This window comes from Salmo salar, chromosome ssa01 (assembly GCF_905237065.1).
Source record: "Salmo salar chromosome ssa01, Ssal_v3.1, whole genome shotgun sequence".
NCBI lineage: Eukaryota > Metazoa > Chordata > Actinopteri > Salmoniformes > Salmonidae > Salmo > Salmo salar.
In genome coordinates, this window is record NC_059442.1 from 40,412,680 (window position 1) to 40,425,868 (window position 13,189).

General features: G+C 41.7%; 1 long non-coding RNA gene across 1 annotated transcript; it reads left to right on the forward strand.

Annotated features, from left to right (window-relative positions):
• Positions 1-3,733: 3,733 nt before the first annotated feature.
• On the forward strand, positions 3,734-5,268 carry LOC123726743 (uncharacterized). The gene is made up of 3 exons (XR_006758868.1): positions 3,734-4,097; positions 4,333-4,430; positions 5,211-5,268. It is a non-coding gene; the product is annotated as an uncharacterized lncRNA (long non-coding RNA).
• Positions 5,269-13,189: the final 7,921 nt, after the last annotated feature.

Sequence of the window (13,189 nt, forward strand, 5' to 3'; positions counted from 1 at the left end):
GGTTCTAGTTTCTTTTTTCTATGTTGGGGGTTTTGTCTAGTTTATGTCTTTCTATGTGGGGTTGTAATTTCTGTATTTCTATGTTTTCTGGGGGGATGATCTCCAATTAGAGTCAGCTGGTCATCGTTGTCTCTAATTGGGGATCATATTTAAGTTGTTGTTTTTCCCACTAGGTTTTGTGGGAGATTATTTTGAGGTAGTGTATGTTTCACCTCTTGTCACGGTTGGTTATTTTGTTTAGTAGTTTATTTGTATGTCTTACATAGTTTCACAGTTAAAATAAAATGTGGAACGATACACACGCTGCGCCTTGGTCTCCTTCATACGACAAACGTGACAGGAAGGGCAAACAGACCCCTTAATTCCATTTCGTGGATCTATTTCTTCACTTTCCATAATTTCTTTGTATAGGTCCCAAATGACACCCGATTCCCTTTAAAGTCCACTACTTTTGACCAGTGCCCATAGGTATATAGTCAAAAGTAGTGCACTATATAGGGAATATGGTGCCATTTGAGACACAACTTTTATCTTTCTGTGTTCCTGTCCAGACACCTGATTCCATCATCAAAATCGCAGTGCTTGAGTTGGCTGGAGACTGGACAGTTGAACAATCTGGTCCGTCCTGGGCTGTGACAAGTGTCATTCTCAGGGTTTCTGTCATGAAGGACAACCACTAGGTAAAGTACCCCAGGTGGTTTGATTCCTCCCTTTGTTATGTTTACTAACGCCAAATAGATTTGGTCAATCCATATTTCATTTCCTGTGTGTTCTCCGGGGATTCATCTCCCGTGGCTTGACCTTGTCAGTCAGTCTGGCTACGTCTGTCTCCCCACCTGTGGAAACGGCTGCTGCTTCCTTCGCAAATGTCCTCAAAGGGAGTTGATGGGACCATTTTTACAGCTTATGATGATACACAATAACAAAAACACCCCATAACAATAAAAAGGCATAAAGTATTAGTCAATTTGATCAAAGTCATTTCAATTTCCATTTGTCATTTTGTTGAAATGGTTATAAGAAAGTCAGAGGCATCGACACCACGTTTTGTGAACTAGAACCAAGCATGCATAGCCTGTGTAATGGATACTACAGCATAGCTAAATGGCTATATCTCTTGTGTATTCCATCAAACTGAACGTTCTTGTCTCTCTCTGGCCTGTATTTTCCCGGCACCTCATCATTCTGTCCACCCTGCCACCATCTGTAAATGGATTTAACTTATCTGTTTGTTTCAGGCAGTGGGCTCATTTTGTAATGTCAGATTATTTCATAGCAATTTCTGCAAAGCTAACATGGCTGTTTAAACTAGGGGGGAGATAAGTGTTTCAAATGCAAACAGAAAAAAGGGGATAGATTGAGGCTGATGGCATACATGAACAGTGAGTGGCCTTGGTTCATCTCCCTGCAGCATCAATTATGACTGAGCCTTACATTTTTGTTATCACTCTCTGTACAGTTTGTCATGAAAAGTTGACCCCATCAGAGTCAATTCGCTCTTGATACTGTATGTGCCAAGGCAGCAGCTACTCTTCCTGGGGTCCAGCAAAATGAAGGCAGTTATACAATTTTAAAAACATTACAATACATTCACAACACACTGTGTGCCCTCAGGCCCCTACTCCACTACCACATATCTACAACACCAAATCCATGCATACGTGTGTGCATAGTGCGTATGTTATCATGTATGTATGTATGTGTCTGTGCCTATGTTTGTGTTGCTTCTCAGTCCCCGTTGTTCAATAAGGTATATTTGTATCTGTTTTTTAAAATCTAATGTTACTGCTTGCATCAGTTACTTGATGTGGAATAGAGTTCCATGTAGTCATGGTGCTATGGAGTACTGTGCGCCTCGCATAGTCTGTTCTGGACATGTGGGGTATGCATGGGTGTCCGAGCTATGTGCCAGTAGTTCAAACGGACAGCTCGGTGCATTCAATATGTCAACACTCACAAATACAAGTAGTGATGAAGTTAATCTCCCCTCGACTTTGAGCCAGGAGAGATTGACATGCATATTATTAATGTTAGCGCTCTGTGTACATCCAAGGGCCATCAGTGCTGCCCTGTTCTGAGACAATTGCAATTGAACAGTAGTCCAGGTGCGACAAAACTAGGGCCTGTAGGACCTGCCTTGTTGATGGTGCTGTTAAGAAGGTAGAGCAGCATTTTGTTATGGACAGACTTCTTCCCATTTTAGCTACTGTTGTATCAATATGTTTTGACCATGACAGTTTACAATCCAGGGTTACTCCAAGCAGTTTAGTCACCTCAACTTGTTCAATTTCCACATTATGTATCACAAGATTTAGCAGAGTTTTAGGGTTTAGTGAATGATTTATCCAAGTACAATGATTTTCGTTTTTGAAATATTTAGGACTAATTTATTCCATGCCACACATTCTGAAACTAACTGCAGCTCTTTGTTAAGTGTTGCAGTCATTTCAGTCGCTGTAGTAGCTGATGTGTATAGTGTTGAGTGATCTGCATACATAGACACACTGGCTTTACTCAGTGTGTCTATGTATGTCGTTAGTAAATATTTCAAAAGGTAAGGGGCCTAGACAGCTGCCCTGGGGAATTCTTGATTCTACCTGGATTATGTTGAAGAGCCTTCCTTTACAGAACACCCTCTGTGTTCTGTTAGACAGGTACCTCTTCATCCACAATATAGCAGGGGGTGTAAAGCCATAACACATACATTTTTCCAGCAGCAGACTATGATCGATAATGTCAAAAGTAGCACTAAAGTCTAACAAAATATCCCCCACAATCTATTTATCATCAATTTCTCTCGGCCAATCATCAGTCATTTGTGTAAGTGCTGTGTTTGTTGAATGTCCTTCCCTATAAGCGTGCTGAAAGTCTGTTGTCAATTTGTTTACTGTAAAATAGCATTGTATCAGCAGCTAATGTGGATCCATAATAAATACAAATACAAACATAGGATCACTACAAAACGTATTGTATGACCTCTTAAATACTATATTTTGCCCAGCCTTTGGAACTTTGGTTTTCCTAGATATGGCTACTATATTGTCATCACTACATCCAATGGATCTGGATACAGCTTGACATTTCTGCAGCATTAGTAAAGATGTGATCAATACATGTTGATTTCATTCCTGTGCTGTTTGTATCTACCCTGGTAGATCGACTGATATCCTGAACCAGGTTGCAGGCACTGGTTACAGTTTGAAGCTTTTTCTTGAGTGGGTAGCTTGATGAAAGCCAGTCAATATTTAAATCACCAAGAAAATATACCTCTGTTTATTACATACATTAGCAAGCATTTCACACATGTTATCCAGATCCTGACTTTTTAGCCCTTGGTGGTCTATAGCAGCTTCGCACAAGAATGGGCTTTAGGTGAGGCAGATGAACCTGTAGCCATATTACTTCAACAGTATTTAACATAAGATCCTCTCTAAGCTTTACAGGAATGTGGGTCTGGATATAAACAGCAACATCTCCACTATTGGCATGTCTGTCTTGTCTGTAAATGTTATACCATTATATTCCTACCACTGTTTCATCAAAGGTATTGTCCAAGTGAGACTCAGAGATAGTCAGAATATGAATGTCATCTGTTACTACTAATTTCATGAACCTTGTTTCTTAACTCTTTCATGCGTGAGTTCCAAACATCTCTAACGGTCGCCTTCGCATTAGTTTTTTTTATGCACGTGATGTTAGAACGTTCTCTCCATTCCAGAATGTGATTGTTACTTAACAGTACATTTAATCCGCGCTGCCCTCAAACCAAAGCACGCAGACTGTTTTTATTTATAGTCTGTTTTCAACTTGTCTAACAAGTTTCTTATTTTCTAATAACAGTTTCAATTGAGGTGTGTTCCGCCTCATTCATTCACATAAAAGTAGTAATTTTTACTTTTGCGGACCAATTCATTTTTTAGACATTTCTGACCCGGACAAAATTCCCCAAAACACTTCTCAATTGTTTGTGCAGTTCAAGTCTGCAGACATTTGCTCATCTGCCGTCCTGCATACACGTGTCCATATTTTACGTCTGTTGCCTGCATCGATAATAACTTACCAATAATAACTTTGGAAATGTGTGCGTTTCTATCAAAGTAAGTGCCTTATTACGTTATAGTAGTTTGTGTGTCGTGTTATGTCGTTTCTACTGTAGCATAATGTTTTTGTGTATATTCCTTATAACTGCAGACACGCGATGTAACGTTACTCATTTCATAACATTTATGTTGTTATACTCAATGCTTAGGTAGCTAGCTACATTCTTCTATTACCTCTGGAAAACAATGCTAATTGTGTCAGGGAAGTATTAGCATGTGTTGTATTTTGAAGCTACCCTGGCCTTATGACTCCCAAGTGGCACCACGTCTCAGTGCTAGAGGCGTCACCACAGACACCCATCTTCAAATCCAGACTGCGTTTCTATCAAAGTAAGTGTCTTATTATGTTATAATAGTTTGTGTGTTGTGTTATACCGTTTCTACTGTAGCTCACTGTGTGTATGGAGCACAATATATTTGTGTATATTGCTTATAACCGTGGACACGCGAGGTAACGTAACTCATGTTACTCACCTTTTATGGTGTTATATTCAATCGTGCTTATGTAGCTAGTTACATTATTCTATTAGTTCTGTACAACAATGCTAAATGCGTCAGAAGTATTGGCATGTTGTATTTTGAAGCTACCCTGGAAAAATATCTTACACCACTTGGTCATTTTCTGAGTGCATTCCACAAAGCTGTTTATCATGTCAGCCTTATCCACTGCCCACATTTGAGGTTATAGTCAAGCACGCAGTCTGGTTTGATGTTTCTCTGTCTGGTTTGTTTCTTTCTCCCGTCAGGTGGTCCACCTTCCCTGTGACCGACATGGTTGCTGTATGGACAGTGGAGAGGACATGGATGTCTCGTTTGTCATGGCACTTTACTGCCAGCTGTTGACATTTCTTATTTTGTATAACGGGTCGTTTAGGATGGCAGTAGCGTTGTTGATGAAATGCAGTCATAGCAGCAGAACTAGAAAGCAATCTTGGGAAAAGAGGGTGGCAAAGAAGGGAGTTGCAAACATAGGATCTCTGCTCCAGTATTCTCTTAGGGAGTTCTTCTTTACTATCCCCATGAGAAGGACTGTCACCAGGAATGTATACATTTCACTAATTGTGGTTGTCGTCCCCCCCCCCCCACTCCTGGCTCTCTCTTCTCCTGTAGCTCCAAGGCATAGCGATTGGTCTCTACTATGTCTCCCACCTGCTCCTCTGTCAGAAACAACTTGAAGCACTCTGCCTCAGATGGAAATGGCAAGGGGTGTTGCACTCCAGACTGGGACTCATCAACACAAACAGCAGGGCCAGGAGGGGTGAAATGGCTGGCAGCCTTCCAGCTACCACAGAACTCCTGTACTTCATCCACTATCGGTCTGCCTTCATCACCACCAGCAACTTGAAAGGGAACTGAGACTTTGTCAGTGGACAAGGGGTCCTCAGACAAGGGGTCCTCTGTCACTGTCAGAATCTGATTCCTGACTTTCAGACTAAGACTTTTTTTCATCTCCAGAATTTCTGCATTTGTGAGTTGTCTCCTTTTGAAAGACATTGCTAATGCTACAGCTTAGATCACTAGCTACATACATAAACAACAACACTGAATGGCTCAGAGTGGGAGTGAGAGGTTACCGTGATTTGACTGCCTGCACGCGCCATTTGTATCAATAAATCACTATCAGAGAATGTTTTGTGTGGTACTATTGATATATTTACTATTTTATTCACGTCTTTCAATTACCGGTGATAAATCATGCATTCCGATTTTTGCATAGATTGTAATGGGCACATAGTATGTGTGTAAAATAATGTTTTGAAGGTTGTACTGATTATTATGAGCTAAGCTAATTCCAGCTATGTGTGTAGCCATGTTTGTTGACATACAATGCATTCTGGGTTTCACTTGATCGTCTGTCAGACCAAAGATGCTATAACAAAATGAGGTGAATAAGGGTTCACTCATTTTTTGAGAACTTTAGGAAGTGAATGTGGGATGTGAACGATGGTAGACACCCCTTCAACATGCATACTATAAACAGACCAAACTAATCTTGTCTTCTCTTATTATCTTTGGTTTCTGTGAGGTAAAAAAGCATGGCTGCGCGCTGAAACTAATCGTCGGATTACTTTCGATTTCTTGAAAGTGTTGTACTCAATTATTTTGATCAACGGTGAGCTCACCCGTGATGTGATTAATTCTGCATAGTAATTGCTATTAGCTAATTCATAGTGTAGTTTATGTCAGCTGAGAGTTAGAAAATATGACTGCTTGTGTTGCATCAATCTTTCCTCAGTTAGCGCTAGGACAAATGTAGCCTACATTTTTCCGGTTAGGATGATTGTGTTATGCTATAGATACTTCTGTGAATATCTGAACGTTGCATTCAAAAATAAACTGCTCACATTCTGGACATAACTTTGTAAGGACTGTATTTGTGTAAATAGTTTCTGAAAAAAAGTGTGGCCAGCTCAAATACTGATTGTTGCGTCATTCGAAACTGGCCATTCTAAATGAGTGTTCTAATCACACGGGGTGTGATCGTACGCTTCAGGGACCGCTATAGAACGATCACACCCGTGTGATGGTACGTGTGAAAGGGTTAAGCAACATGTTAACGTGGGCTATTTTGAGCAGTTTTCTGGGATGCTTGCTTGTTTTCATTGGTTTACTAGGAAGTTTAGCAGAAGTAGACATGCTCATGTTATTGATGTTAGTGCAGGGTGAGCTGCACACAGTGACTTCCTACTAAGGCACACCGCCTCTTTGCTAACAGCATAAATCTGGTTCACATGCATATGGTTGCTGCATACAATAGCTGTAGGATCAGCAGAGGCATTCCGGGCAGTTAGAGGGACATAAATTAGGTTAATTACAATGTGTCTACCAACGCTCCAGGTAAATGTACATTTGCTAAAGCATTATGACAACTCAGCAACACAATGGTAGGGATTAACTGAGCTGGGCTTGGGTCATCGATAAGTCATTGTCTCAACGCTGCCTTATAATGCTGTGAAAGGATCCAGGAACCCAAATTATTTGGGTGGATCCCATCCTCCTTATAAAACGTGTTTTGCATCCAAAAGGTATCGAAATCATCAACAAAAGTTACACCCATTGAGCTGCAATAATCACATAGCCAGTTGTGAAGAGAAAGAATCCTGCTGAAGCATTCAATGCCATGATTCAGAGAGGGCACAGGGTCAGATATGATAGGTTTTTTATTAGTGTCTAGCAGAGAGTCAGTCAGCTCTTTGAAATCCAGTTTCAACTGTTCAGAGCCGCCATTCATAATGTAATTAAAACCCACATGGACTACGATAGAATCGATGTCCATGTCCTGACGTAGTAAATTCAGGAGCTTTTTAGTAATGTCATTTACTCGAGCTCCGGGATAGGACATTGTTTTTGCATCAGGAACTGTCAAATTTCTTACCATGGAGCGGCCCAAAATCACAGCTGGCAAGAAGGACAAGGAAATACTTCCACTCTTCACAGGTTTCGGAGAACCCTTTAAGGATGGCGAGTGGCAGGATAACTTGAGCCTGTAGGTTCCGGCGCCTGCAGACACAGGCATCCCAGCAAAAAAAAGGTGCAGGAAGATCAGGTTACAGCACGGCGAAACTGTGTGTTGTTTGTAAGCGCTCCGGGCCTCTCGTTGGGAGTGTAGAGTGCTTTGCGGGAGGCCACTGTCTTCAGCTTCCACGGCTTGTGACATGCAACCATCATTGATTGCCATGCTCCTATTCGACTCCACTATTAGATGTGGAAGGAGAGGCAGTAGATAACTCCCCTGGTGAATGAACTCCGGTTAACACCGGCCAGTCGGATAACGACCAGGCAGAGATGCATCCAACAAGCGTGAACACCGTCCAGGCACCGGCGTAGAAAAGGTGAACATTCCACTCTGCATTTTGCCAGTTTCTTACGTAGTCTGGCAACCTGTGTGATCAAGGAAGCCACCTTAAGCCTATAATACTCGGCAAACAAACAATTGCCGCATTGGAACTCTGAGAGGTCCAGTTTGTCCATAGTAGATACAGCTTCTACATTGCTGGAACCGTACATTTTCTCTCCAGACAAAGGGGGCTGCTTTGCAAAACTCATCTGGGACTAACTTCGTTAGCTTGATGGCTAGCAGCTTAGCTAGATTAGGGTCTCTGTCAAGCAGGTTCCAACCTGTCAGTTAAGCGGGATTCCGGGACAAGAAATAGTGGTTCTCCTTTATTTTCAAATTCAATTGATTGGACATGATTTAAAGGCACTAACCTGTCACTAACAGTGCATGTCAGAGCAAAAACCAAGCCATGAGGTTGAAGGAATTGTCCGTAGCGCTCCGAGACATGATTGTGTCGAGGCACAGATCTGCGGAAGAGTACCAAAACATTTCTGCAGCATTAAAGATCCCCAAGAACACAGTGGCCTCCATCATTCTTAAATGGAAGAATGATGGATGTAACGCCCTGGCCATAGAGAGGGGTTGTTGTTCTTTATTTTGGTTAGGCCAGGGTGTTACATTGGGTGGGCATTCTATGTGCATTTTTCTATGTTGGTTTGTTTCGTTGATTTTGGCCGTGTGGCTTCCAATCAGGCACAGCTGTAGAGTGTTGTTGCTGATTGGGAGTCACACATAAGTGCCTGTTTTTTCCGTTGGGGTTTTGTGGGTAATTGTTTCTGTTAGTGTTTTGCACCTGACAGGACTGTTTGGCTGTCATTTTCTTGTTTTTGTATCGTGTTCTTTTGTCTATTAAATATTCAATGATGAACACTAACTCCGCTGCACCTTGGTCTACTCTCTCTCCCGACAGCCCTTACAACCAAGACTCTTCCTAGAGCTGGCCAGCAAGCCAAACTGAGCAATCAGGTGAGAAGGGCCTTGGTCTGGGAGGTGACCAAGAACCCAATGGTCAATCTGACAGTACTCCAGTGTTCCTCTGTGGAGATGGTAGAAACTTCCAGAAAGACAACCATCTCTGCAGAACTCCACCAATCAGGCCTTTAGGGTAGAGTGGCCAGAGGGAAGCCACTCCTCAGTAAAAGGTGCATGACAGCCCAATTGGAATTTGCCAAAAAGCACCTAAAGACTCTCAGACCATGAGAAACAAGATTCTCTGGTCTGATGAAACCAAGATGGAACTCTTCGGCCTGAACAGCAAGCGTCAACGTCTGGAGGAAACCTTGCACCACAGTCAAATATGGTGGTGGCAGCATCATGTTTTGGGGATGTTTTTCAGCAGCAGGGATTGGGAGACTAGTAAGGGTTGAGGAAAAGCTGAACGGAGCAAAGTACAGAGAGATCCTTGATGAAAACCTGCTCCATAGAGCTCAGGACCTCAGACTGGGGCGAAGTTTCACCTTCCAACAAGATAATGACCCTAAGCACACAGCCAAGACAATGCAGGATTGGCTTTGGGACAAGTCTCTGAATGTCCTTGAGTGGCCCAGCCAGAGCACGGACTTGAACCCGATCTAATATCTCTGGAGAAATCTGAAAATAGCAGAGCTTGAGAGGATCTGCAGAGAAGAACGGGAGAAACTCCCCAAATACAGGTGTTCCAAACTTGTAGTGTCATACCCAAGAAGACTCAAGGCTGTAATCGCTGCCAAATGTGCATCAACAAAGTACTGAGTAAAGGGTCTGAATACTTATGTAAATGTAATATTGACATTTATTATATATATACATTTGCAAGAAAAAAAAAACTTTTTGCTTTGTCATTATGGGATATTGTGTGTAGATTGATGAGGGGGAGAAAACTACGTATTCCATGTTAGAATAAGGTTGTGACGTAACAAAATGTGGAAAAAGTCAAGGGGTCTGAATATTTTCAGAATACACTGTATATGCAATCAAGGCAGACAGAGATTTGATCAAAATAAAGATTGCTCCATTGCAATAACAGCGGAAAATGTTGTAGTGCAAAAAAAATGACATGGACTTTGACATGCTCTACCAAAATGTCACCATATGTTGACAGTAGCTACAGTTGAAGTCGGAAGTTTACATACACTTAGGTTGGAATCATTAAAACTCGTTTTTCAACCACTCCACAAATTTCTTGTTAACAAACTATAGTTTTGGCAAGTCGGTTAGGACATCTACTTTGTGTAAAACACTAGTAATTTTTCCAACAATTGTTAAGAGACAGATGATTTCATTTATAATTCACTGTATCACAATTCCAGTGGGTCAGAAGTTTACATACACTAAGTTCTCTGTGCCTTTAAACAGCTTGGAAAATTCCAGAAAATGATGTCATGGCTTTAGAAGCTTCTTATAGGCTAATTGACATAACTTGAGTCAATTGGAGATGTACCTGTGGATGTATTTCAAGGCCTACCTTCAAAACTCAATGCCTCTTTGCTTGACATCATGGGAAAATCAAAATAAATCAGCCCAGACCTCAGAATGTTTTTTTGGAGACCTCCACAAGTCAGGTTCATTCTTGGGAGCAATTTCCAAATGCCTGAAGGAACCACGTTCATCTGTACAAACAATAGTACACAAGTATAAACACCATGGGACCACGCAGCCGTCATACCGCTCAGGAAGGAGACGCGTTCTGTCTCTTAGAGATGAACGTACTTTGTTGCGAAAAGTGCAAATCAATCCCAGAACAACAGCAAAGGACCATGTGAAGATGCTGGAGGAAACGGGTACAAAAGTATCAATATCCACAGTAAAACGAGTCCAATATCGACAACCTGAAAGGCCACTCAAGGAAGAAGTCACTGCACCAAAACCGCCATAAAAAAGCCAGACTACGGTTTGCAACAGCACATGGGGACAAAGATCGTACTTTTTGGAGAAATGTCCTCTGGTCTGATGAAACAAAAATAAAACTGTTTGGCCATTATGACCATCGTTATGTTTGGAGGAGAAAGGGGGATGCTTGCAAGCCGAAGAACACCATCCCAACCGTGAAGCACGGGGGTGGCAGCATCATGTTGTGGGGGTGCTTTGCTGCAGGAGGGACTGGTGCACTTCACAAAATAGATGGCATCATGAGGGTGGAAAATGATGTGGATATATTGAAGCAACATCTCAAGACATCAGTCAGGAAGTTAAAGCTTGGTCGCATATGGGTCCTCCAAATGGACAATGACCACAAGCATAATTCCAAAGTTGTGGCAAAATGGCTTAACAAAGTCAAGGTATTGGAATGGCCATCGCAAAGCCCTGACCTCAATCCCATAGAAAATTTGAGGGCAGAACTGAAAAAGCATGTGCGAGCAAGGAGCCCTACAACCCTTACTCAGTTACACCAGCTGTCAGTAGGAATGGGCCAAAATTCACCCAACCTATTGTGGGAAGCTTGTGGAAGGCTACCAGAAACATTTGACCCAAGTTAAACAATTTAAAGGCAATGCTACCCAATACTAATTGAGTGTATGTAAACTTCTGACCCACTGGGAATGTGATGAAAGAATTAAAAGCTGAAATAAATAATTCTCTCTACTATTATTCTGACATTTCATGTTCTTAAAATAAAATGGTGATGCTAACTGACCTAAGACAGGGAATTTTTACTAGGATTAAATGTCAGGAATTGTGAAAACTAAGTTTAAATGTATTTGGCTAAGGTGTATATAAACTTCCGACTTCAACTTTACATGACAGGTACATGCAAATTCCCTAAAACCTAAAGGGTATAAGAGAATTCGTTGTAGTCTTTTCCAGACTTAAAACCTGAGAGTTACTCTATATTCCAATGGAATAACATTCAGGCTCCCACCACTACAAACCCCTTCGAGGAGATCCTGTCAGAGGATAGAATGAGTGAGAGAGACAGACCTGTGCAAGACATTAGGAAAATAGAGAGAGAGAAGAAAGATTGACAATTTAGAGCTAATTCCTCCTGACACCTGCAAAGGCTTTCTGAGGAAAATAAACTGCATTACACGAACAAGGCGCATCAACCTAATCCACAGCTAACCTAATTTACAATGCAACAAACAAGCATTACAGTGGACAGTTCAACACAAGGACGACCACTCAAAGGCTGTAGAAACAGGTGATAAAGACCAGATGTCATTCAAATGACACTGCCACTTTCTTCAGAGTGGCTTAACGCAGTGTGTGTGTGTATGTCTGACACCGCTCAAATGTATCCAAATTACTCCTGCCATGGCATTCTATGTTCTCCAGTAGAGCATTTCTTAAGCCATGTAGTCTATTCTGGAGCCTGTGTCTGTGTCTTTGTGCATGTGTGTGCATGAGAAACCCCCCAAACCACCGACAACATATCTATCAATCAATGATACCTGTTGGCCACAGCATTGTTATGAAGCCTTGACCTTCTGTTTTTGAAGTGTCTGGGTCTGTCCCAAATGCCACCCTATTCCAAATATATATTCCCCTTCTTTTGACAAGGCCCCATAGTGCTCTAGTCAAAAGTAGTGCACTATATAGGGAATATGGTCCCATTTAGGAAGCATCCTCTGTCTGAGAGCTATTGCTGGAGTACAGCGAGCCAAGAGGATAACATGGGACAGGAGGTGTTGTGTGTTAGTCACCTTAGACGGCCCAGTCTATTTCGGTTTGCATTGGGGCTTTAAATATTTATTAGTCATTAATTTGCCAAGGCGATGGTGCGCAAACAGGGCTACACGCGTCTGGTCGGCAGGCCTGTAATGATCATCACACTGCCTATCTACAGTAGTGGTGCGTGGGTAAAATCCCTGGGAAGCCAAGCCAGAAAAAATAGCCATATTACAACCAGGCAAAATAAGAAGACACAGTGGCATTCAACCAAACCTTTGTTTCATCACAAAATCATAGAGCAACCTCTGTCCGGTGAAGTCCACAAAGCATATTGCATGTAATAAACAGTTACACGACCTACGGCATGGTCAAGCAAGTAAATGTTTTCGGACTACTGAACAACTATTGATTTAGAACCATGGAGAGGTGCTGCAAGTCGCAAAGAAAACAGGAGCTGCTTCCACTTATTCCTGCACCATTTCGATTTCAGCATTTCAACATAATTAGATCACCTATGCTTAGTCTAATACATTGACAACTAAAAGATACCAAAACCAATTTAGTCCAAACAATGTAAGCTCAATATGATGTGGCTGTACATGGTTGTGATTTGTGTGTGTGTGTGTGTGCATGCGTTCATGCAAGTTGAAAAAAACATGTTGAC